The following is a 9,999-nucleotide window of genomic DNA, read 5'->3' as shown; positions in this document are numbered from 1 at the left end:
TTCAGGGTCTCAAGCCCAGCATAATGCCACACATGTCAGGTCAGGGCCAACGCTATGAAGGGAGTGAGTGTGTCCATTTCTCTATTTTCACATCGATTTAAGGCTCATCATGGACCTTGTTCATTTATCTCATGCACGACAAAGACATTCGTGAACCTCACTGTACTTTAATGTGATTTACAACATGAGTAGAGAATGGACAAATGCATGTATATAATACATGGGGTTTGAACCTGAGTTCCAAGCATCATTTGCAAGCAGTTCAAATTGAACCACAAAACAGGCCAACCCAACCACATAAATTACAGGAAAGTATAAAGCTGGGTCATCCATGAAGCAGTCACCAGAATACGGTATTTACACTTGTATGAAGCCTGCGTGGTAGGAATACGTTAGAACAAGCACTGTCGATGGACAGTAATTGGGTCTGAAGCCAAGAAAGCGTTTGCAAGATGTGTTTTTACATTAATGTCAAGCAGGACATTACACGGAAAAAAAAAATTTTCAGGGGTGGAACCACTTTTTCCCCCAGAAAAAATATCTAATTTTTCCATGCGGGAGAACCCCTTTTTCCCCCTTTTCCCGGGTACCAAGCCACCTTTTCCCCCGTTTTCCTGGGTAAAACACCCCCTTTTCCCCCTTTTCCTGGGTACAAAATCCCCTTTTTCCTCCTTTCCCTGGGTACAAAACCCCCTTTTCCCCCTTTTCCCGGGTACAAAACCATTTTTCCCCCTTTTCCCGGGTACCAAGCCCCCTTTTTTCCCTTTCCCCGGGTACCAAGCCCCCTTTTTCCCCCTTTTCCTAGGTAAAACAGCCCCTTTTTCCCCTTTTCCTGGGTACAAATCCACCTTTTCACCCTTTTCCAAGGTACAAAACCCCCTTTTCCCCCTTTTCCCGGGTACAAATCCCCCTTTTCACCCTTTTCCCGGGTACAAAACCCCCTTTTTCTCCTTTTCCCAGCTACAAAATCCCCTTTTCCCCTTGTCCCGGGAACAAAATCCCCTTTTCCCCCTTTTGCCATGTACAAAACCACCTTTTTCCCCATTTTCCCGGGTACAAAACCCCCTTTTTCCCCCTGTTCCTGGGTACAAAACCCCCTTTTCTGGGTACAAAACCCCCTTTTCGCCCTTTTCCCGGGTACAAAACCCCATTTTTCCCCTTTTCTCGGGTACGAAGCCCCCTTTTCCCCCTTTTCCAGGATACAAAACCCCCTTTTTCCCCCTTTCCCGGGTACAAAACCCCCTTTTTCCCCCTTTCCTGGGTACAAAACCCCCTTTCCCCCTTTTTCCCGGGTACAAAACCCACTTTTCCCACTTTTCCCGTGTACAAAACCCCCTTTTTTGCCCTTTTCCCGGGTACAAAACCCCCTTTTTCCCCTTCCCCCGGGTAAAACCCCCTTTTTCCCTTTTCCCGGGTACAAAACCCCTTTTTCCCAATTTCCCCGGGTGCCAAACCCTCTTTTTCCCGGGTAGCAAACCCCTTTTCCCCCCTTTTTCCCCCTTTACCGATGTACAAAACTTCCTTTTCCCCATTTTCCCGGGTACAAAACCCCCTTTTCCCCCTTTCCCGGGTACAAACACGCCCTTTCCCCGGGTACAAAACCCACTTTTCCCGGGTTCAAAACCCCTTTTTTTGCCCTTTTTCCCGGTACAAAACCCCCTTTTTTCCCCTTCCCCCGGGTAAAAACCCCCTTTTTCCTGGGTACAAAACCCCCTTTTTCCCCCTTTCCCTGGGTACCAAACTCAATTTTCCCAGGTACCAAACCCCCATTTCCCCCCTTTTACTGGGTACGTAATCCCCTTTTTCTCGGGCAGCAAACCCCCTTTTCCCAAGGTACCAAACCCTCTTTTTCCCGGGTAGCAAACCCCCTTTTCCCGGGTACAAATCCCCCTTTTTATCCCTCTTCATAGGTGCCAAACCCCCTCTTTTGCCCCTCTTCCCAGTACCAAACCCCTTGTCCCCAGCAGGCCCAGGGTCTGTGGGATTGTTGATCCACGTGGACAACAGGGGACACCCCATTCCAAAGACATGTTAATGAAGTGGATCGCAACAACTTCCACTCACGGAACCTGTTGCTTATTATTCAAAATATACAGTATCTGGATTGTCTTAAATACTGACCCTCTCGAGGCATCCTCACATTGAGGGTACCTGTTGAGAACGACTTTAATTAACATTTAAATATATGTATTCTGACATTTGCTTTAAAGTTTCGAAAAGTTCACGTAACTATTGCAAGGTTAACCTTTTTAAAGTTTCGTTATTTCGTGAATACACTGTTTTCTCGCCATGAAGGAGGAGCCTCGAATACGTGTCTCGCTATTGGCTACGTTCAGGTCACGTGACGAAATACTTTGAATTCCGGTCCTTGTCGGCGCACTCGCAAGATTTGTAAACTCGTATGTTCTTCTTTTAAGGACCACGAGGTGGCAATGTTCGTTCATCCAGACATTCCTACAATAGGGACCGGAATCGACGAGACGGATCATTGCATGCAGGAGTCAGCCATTGTCAAGTTCACCGGCCTCCGATAACCGGTGATCGTTCATTACAACCTGCGTGAGGTCACCCGTTGGAAAATGTCACACTGGCTAATAATCTCTCAGTGTGCTTCACCTTGAGTGTGCACGTCGAACGAACGTGGAATTCACACGTCGGGTGTCATTTATATATTACATACAATTCCTCATCACGATGTATCATATGCAATCTATAGAGTTAGTAAATGGCTTTGCGCGGCTCACAAGATGAGATCGCACCTCCTGACTCGTCTCGGATCGAATCATTAAACGACTTATATTATTATATTGTCAGCTTTGTCGTTCATCATGAGTGTTTCACGTCATCCATGGGATATGAGACCCACATTCCAGGGTACTTCCGTTCCCTGACAAACGGACGTTCAAGATCCCATGGGTGGACGTTAAAGCTGGTGTCGTGACTTGTCTCGAGCTGCTTCGCCAAAACTCTGCGTCCGAGTGACGTATGTCCGGGGAGAAATTAATTCCCTCGAGGGAAAAACAAAATTAAGTCTGTCACGAACCGGTTGGCCATGCCTGACGTTCGAATGAAGGTGGCAGTCATTTGGAATTTGTTCAATGCAGCAATTACTCGCCCGTTATTTACGCTGGACACAATGGGATCTTCAACATTCACCAGCTGATGCACTAATGCTAGCAGACGGTACATCCGGCTTACCCATCCCATCAAAAAGGCAGTGGAAACATTTATGCCTCACCCTGCATATGAAACACCAGGATTACATTTATAGGTTGGTCAGGATTCAAACCCAGACTCAACAGCTCCGAGGTGAGGTTGGGATTCCTCGAGGCTGTTTTATCAGTCCAACGACACATTGGTCTAAAAATATTGAGTATGTAATATTGCACTGCATTTGCATGTACCGAAGGTCATGCTGCTTGTGAGTTTTTGAATATGTTGTGTATTTTGTGCAGAAAAATATCTTTGCCCACAAATGCCACCAAGCCAATATGCAGAGTCAACGCATGGCACAGATATCAAAAGCATTGATTCTTCCTCTTCGCTTCATGAAGCTCCCGCGGTCTCGCCCTCACATCTCCGTGCTTCAAACGGGTGTGTTCATCGACTCCCTATTTATCAGAGACCTGGCTTGCTTTCCAGCGTCGCTTCTGCATCACGTTCTCGAGCACCAGCACCACAGCAGCCTGAACAGCTGAGCCTGATGCAGGTGAAGGATATCCTTGGAGAGCATGAGTTCACTCTGAGTCTGAGTCACTGGATCAAATCAACAAGGACTGGCTTCTTTCTACTTGGTCATGCAGCTCGGTTGTAATGGTCTATTGCTGGTTTGTGATGCAAAGAAACAGGAAAAAGTCACCGGGGGGATAATCACATCCTGGAGGATGTGACGGTTGGATGGAGGACCTCGAAATGGACCATGATCTCCAAAAATGTTTGTTGGTTAGATGTAGTGAAAACATGTTAAACAGCGCTAGAATGTACCGAAAATATCTGAGGAGACTTTTCGAATGACTGCAATGTTTGAAATTCGTGAATGGGAAAATCAACTCCTTGTAACTCTTCTTGTGTCGCTGTCTTGGGGTTAACTGCCATGGGTGTGCATTTGCTGCAAATCGGTTTCCATTTCAGGGTCTCAAGCCCAGCATAATGCCACACATGTCAGGTCAGGGCCAACGCTATGAAGGGAGTGAGTGTGTCCATTTCTCTATTTTCACATCGATTTAAGGCTCATCATGGACCTTGTTCATTTATCTCATGCACGACAAAGACATTCGTGAACCTCACTGTACTTTAATGTGATTTACAACATGAGTAGAGAATGGACAAATGCATGTATATAATACATGGGGTTTGAACCTGAGTTCCAAGCATCATTTGCAAGCAGTTCAAATTGAACCACAAAACAGGCCAACCCAACCACATAAATTACAGGAAAGTATAAAGCTGGGTCATCCATGAAGCAGTCACCAGAATACGGTATTTACACTTGTATGAAGCCTGCGTGGTAGGAATACGTTAGAACAAGCACTGTCGATGGACAGTAATTGGGTCTGAAGCCAAGAAAGCGTTTGCAAGATGTGTTTTTACATTAATGTCAAGCAGGACATTACACGGAAAAAAAAATTTTCAGGGGTGGAACCACTTTTTCCCCCCAGAAAAAATATCCACTTTCTCCATGCGGGAGACCCCCTTTTTCCCCCTTTTCCCGGGTACCAAGCCACCTTTTCCCCCGTTTTCCTGGGTAAAACACCCCCATTTCCCCCTTTTCCTGGGTACAAAATCCCCTTTTTCCTCCTTTCCCTGGGTACAAAACCCCCTTTTCCCCCTTTTCCCGGGTACAAAACCATTTTCCCCCTTTTCCCGGGTACCAAGCCCCCTTTTCCCCCTTTCCCCGGGTACCAAGCCCCCTTTTTCCCCCTTTTCCTAGGTAAAACAGCCCCTTTTTCCCCTTTTCCTGGGTACAAATCCACCTTTTCACCCTTTTCCAAGGTACAAAACCCCCTTTTCCCCCTTTTCCCGGGTACAAATCCCCCTTTTCACCCTTTTCCCGGGTACAAAACCCCTTTTTCTCCTTTTCCCAGCTACAAAATCCCCTTTTCCCCTTGTCCCGGGAACAAAATCCCCTTTTCCCCCTTTTGCCATGTACAAAACCACCTTTTTCCCCATTTTCCCGGGTACAAAACCCCCTTTTTCCCCCTGTTCCTGGGTACAAAACCCCCTTTTTCTGGGTACAAAACCCCCTTTTCGCCCTTTTCCCGGGTACAAAACCCCATTTTTCCCCTTTTCTCGGGTACGAAGCCCCCTTTCCCCCTTTTCCAGGATACAAAACCCCTTTTTCCCCCTTTCCCGGGTACAAAACCCCCTTTTTCCCCCTTTCCCGGGTACAAAACCCCCCTTTCCCCCTTTTTCCCGGGTACAAAACCCACTTTTCCCACTTTTCCCGTGTACAAAACCCCCTTTTTTGCCCTTTTCCCGGGTACAAAACCCCCTTTTTCCCCTTCCCCGGGTAAAACCCCCTTTTTCCCTTTTCCCGGGTACAAAACCCCTTTTTCCCAATTTCCCCGGGTGCCAAACCCTCTTTTTCCCGGGTAGCAAACCCCTTTTCCCCCCTTTTTCCCCCTTTACCGATGTACAAAACTTCCTTTTCCCCATTTTCCCGGGTACAAAACCCCCTTTTCCCCCTTTCCCGGGTACAAACACGCCCTTTCCCCGGGTACAAAACCCACTTTTCCCGGGTTCAAAACCCCCTTTTTTGCCCTTTTTCCCGGTACAAAACCCCCTTTTTTCCCCTTCCCCCGGGTAAAAACCCCTTTTCCTGGGTACAAAACCCCCTTTTTCCCCCTTTCCCTGGGTACCAAACTCAATTTTCCCAGGTACCAAACCCCCATTTCCCCCCTTTTACTGGGTACGTAATCCCCTTTTTCTCGGGCAGCAAACCCCCTTTTCCCAAGGTACCAAACCCTCTTTTTCCCGGGTAGCAAACCCCCTTTTCCCGGGTACAAACCCCCTTTTTATCCCTCTTCATGGGTGCCAAACCCCCTCTTTTGCCCCTCTTCCCAGTACCAAACCCCTTGTCCCCAGCAGGCCCAGGGTCTGTGGGATTGTTGATCCACGTGGACAACAGGGGACACCCCATTCCAAAGACATGTTAATGAAGTGGATCACAACAACTTCCACTCACGGAACCTGTTGCTTATTATTCAAAATATACAGTATCTGGATTGTCTTAAATACTGACCCTCTCGAGGCATCCTCACATTGAGGGTACCTGTTGAGAACGACTTTAATTAACATTTAAATATATGTATTCTGACATTTGCTTTAAAGTTTCGAAAAGTTCACGTAACTATTGCAAGGTTAACCTTTTTAAAGTTTCGTTATTTCGTGAATACACTGTTTTCTCGCCATGAAGGAGGAGCCTCGAATACGTGTCTCGCTATTGGCTACGTTCAGGTCACGTGACGAAATACTTTGAATTCCGGTCCTTGTCGGCGCACTCGCAAGATTTGTAAACTCGTATGTTCTTCTTTTAAGGACCACGAGGTGGCAATGTTCGTTCATCCAGACATTCAGGGGAACGGAATCGACGAGACGGATCATTGCATGCAGGAGTCAGCCATTGTCAAGTTCACCGGCCTCCGATAACCGGTGATCGTTCATTACAACCTGCGTGAGGTCACCCGTTGGAAAATGTCACACTGGCTAATAATCTCTCAGTGTGCTTCACCTTGAGTGTGCACGTCGAACGAACGTGGAATTCACACGTCGGGCGTCATTTATATATTACATACAATTCCTCATCACGATGTATCATATGCAATCTATAGAGTTAGTAAATGGCTTTGCGCGGCTCACAAGATGAGATCGCACCTCCTGACTCGTCTCGGATCGAATCATTAAACGACTTATATTATTATATTGTCAGCTTTGTCGTTCATCATGAGTGTTTCACGTCATCCATGGGATATGAGACCCACATTCCAGGGTACTTCCGTTCCCTGACAAACGGACGTTCAAGATCCCATGGGTGGACGTTAAAGCTGGTGTCGTGACTTGTCTCGAGCTGCTTCGCCAAAACTCTGCGTCCGAGTGACGTATGTCCGGGGAGAAATTAATTCCCTCGAGGGAAAAACAAAATTAAGTCTGTCACGAACCGGTTGGCCATGCCTGACGTTCGAATGAAGGTGGCAGTCATTTGGAATTTGTTCAATGCAGCAATTACTCGCCCGTTATTTACGCTGGACACAATGGGATCTTCAACATTCACCAGCTGATGCACTAATGCTAGCAGACGGTACATCCGGCTTACCCATCCCATCAAAAAGGCAGTGGAAACATTTATGCCTCACCCTGCATATGAAACACCAGGATTACATTTATAGGTTGGTCAGGATTCAAACCCAGACTCAACAGCTCCGAGGTGAGGTTGGGATGCCTCGAGGCTGTTTTATCAGTCCAACGACACATTGGTCTAAAAATATTGAGTATGTAATATTGCACTGCATTTGCATGTACCGAAGGTCATGCTGCTTGTGAGTTTTTGAATATGTTGTGTATTTTGTGCAGAAAAATATCTTTGCCCACAAATGCCACCAAGCCAATATGCAGAGTCAACGCATGGCACAGATATCAAAAGCATTGATTCTTCCTCTTCGCTTCATGAAGCTCCCGCGGTCTCGCCCTCACATCTCCGTGCTTCAAACGGGTGTGTTCATCGACTCCCTATTTATCAGAGACCTGGCTTGCTTTCCAGCGTCGCTTCTGCATCACGTTCTCGAGCACCAGCACCACAGCAGCCTGAACAGCTGAGCCTGATGCAGGTGAAGGATATCCTTGGAGAGCATGAGTTCACTCTGAGTCTGAGTCACTGGATCAAATCAACAAGGACTGGCTTCTTTCTACTTGGTCATGCAGCTCGGTTGTAATGGTCTATTGCTGGTTTGTGATGCAAAGAAACAGGAAAAAGTCACCGGGCCGATAATCACATCCTGGAGGATGTGACGGTTGGATGGAGGACCTCGAAATGGACCATGATCTCCAAAAATGTTTGTTGGTTAGATGTAGTGAAAACATGTTAAACAGCGCTAGAATGTACCGAAAATATCTGAGGAGACTTTTCGAATGACTGCAATGTTTGAAATTCGTGAATGGGAAAATCAACTCCTTGTAACTCTTCTTGTGTCGCTGTCTTGGGGTTAACTGCCATGGGTGTGCATTTGCTGCAAATCGGTTTCCATTTCAGGGTCTCAAGCCCAGCATAATGCCACACATGTCAGGTCAGGGCCAACGCTATGAAGGGAGTGAGTGTGTCCATTTCTCTATTTTCACATCGATTTAAGGCTCATCATGGACCTTGTTCATTTATCTCATGCACGACAAAGACATTCGTGAACCTCACTGTACTTTAATGTGATTTACAACATGAGTAGAGAATGGACAAATGCATGTATATAATACATGGGGTTTGAACCTGAGTTCCAAGCATCATTTGCAAGCAGTTCAAATTGAACCACAAAACAGGCCAACCCAACCACATAAATTACAGGAAAGTATAAAGCTGGGTCATCCATGAAGCAGTCACCAGAATACGGTATTTACACTTGTATGAAGCCTGCGTGGTAGGAATACGTTAGAACAAGCACTGTCGATGGACAGTAATTGGGTCTGAAGCCAAGAAAGCGTTTGCAAGATGTGTTTTTACATTAATGTCAAGCAGGACATTACACGGAAAAAAACATTTTCAGGGGTGGAACCACTTTTTCCCCCAGAAAAAATATCTAATTTTTCCATGCGGGAGAACCCCTTTTTCCCCCTTTTCCCGGGTACCAAGCCACCTTTTCCCCCGTTTTCCTGGGTAAAACACCCCCTTTTCCCCCTTTTCCTGGGTACAAAATCCCCTTTTTCCTCCTTTCCCTGGGTACAAAACCCCCTTTTCCCCCTTTTCCCGGGTACAAAACCCCCTCTTTCCCGTGTACACAACCCCCTTTTCCCGGGTACAAAACCATTTTTCCCCCTTTTCCCGGGTACCAAGCCCCCTTTTTCCCCCTTTTCCTAGGTAAAACAGCCCCTTTTTCCCCTTTTCCTGGGTACAAATCCACCTTTTCACCCTTTTCCAAGGTACAAAACCCCCTTTTCCCCCTTTTCCCGGGTACAAATCCCCCTTTTCACCCTTTTCCCGGGTACAAAACCCCCTTTTTCTCCTTTTCCCAGCTACAAAATCCCCTTTTCCCCTTGTCCCGGGAACAAAATCCCCTTTTCCCCCTTTTGCCATGTACAAAACCACCTTTTTCCCCATTTTCCCGGGTACAAAACCCCCTTTTTCCCCCTGTTCCTGGGTACAAAACCCCCTTTTTCTGGGTACAAAACCCCCTTTTCACCCTTTTCCCGGGTACAAAACCCCATTTTTCCCCTTTTCTCGGGTACGAAGCCCCCTTTTCCCCCTTTTCCAGGATACAAAACCCCCTTTTTCCCCCTTTCCCGGGTACAAAACCCCCTTTTTCCCCATTTCCCGTGTACAAAACCCCCCTTTCCCCCTTTTTCCCGGGTACAAAACCCACTTTTCCCACTTTTCCCGGGTACAAAACCCCTTTTTTGCCCTTTTCCCGGGTACAAAACCCCATTTTTCCCCTTTTCTCGGGTACGAAGCCCCCTTTTTCCCTTTTCCCTGGTACAAAACCCCTTTTTTCCCAATTTCCCCGGGTGCCAAACCCTCTTTTTCCCGGGTAGCAAACCCCCCTTTTCCCCCCTTTTTCCCCCTTTACCGATGTACAAAACTTCCTTTTCCCCATTTTCCTGGGTACAAAACCCCCTTTTCCCCCTTTCCCGGGTACAAACACGCCCTTTCCCCGGGTACAAAACCCACTTTTCCCGGGTTCAAAACCCCCTTTTTTGCCCTTTTTCCCGGTACAAAACCCCCTTTTTTCCCCTTCCCCGGGTAAAAACCCCCTTTTCCTGGGTACAAAACCCCCTTTTTCCCCCTTTCCCTGGGTACCAAAC

The 9,999-nt window shown here is 47.0% G+C and overlaps 2 long non-coding RNA genes across 2 annotated transcripts; both read left to right on the top strand.

Moving 5' to 3' along the window:
• Window positions 1–2,667: 2,667 nt before the first annotated feature.
• LOC147006864 (uncharacterized) lies at window positions 2,668–4,059 on the top strand. Its single transcript, XR_015054556.1, has 2 exons — window positions 2,668–3,309; window positions 3,456–4,059. It is a non-coding gene; the product is annotated as an uncharacterized LOC147006864 (long non-coding RNA).
• Window positions 4,060–6,224: 2,165 nt separating this feature from the next.
• Window positions 6,225–8,163, top strand: LOC147006863 (uncharacterized). Its single transcript, XR_015054555.1, has 2 exons — window positions 6,225–7,423; window positions 7,570–8,163. It is a non-coding gene; the product is annotated as an uncharacterized LOC147006863 (long non-coding RNA).
• Window positions 8,164–9,999: the final 1,836 nt, after the last annotated feature.

This window comes from Eptatretus burgeri, unplaced genomic scaffold, assembly GCF_056783735.1.
Source record: "Eptatretus burgeri isolate ZD-2024b unplaced genomic scaffold, Ebu_testis_v1 Ebu_testis_scaffold_1496, whole genome shotgun sequence".
In the NCBI taxonomy this organism is placed as follows: domain Eukaryota; kingdom Metazoa; phylum Chordata; class Myxini; order Myxiniformes; family Myxinidae; genus Eptatretus; species Eptatretus burgeri.
Note: the sequence above shows the minus strand (reverse complement) of the source record. Positions and strands in the feature narration are given on the sequence as shown.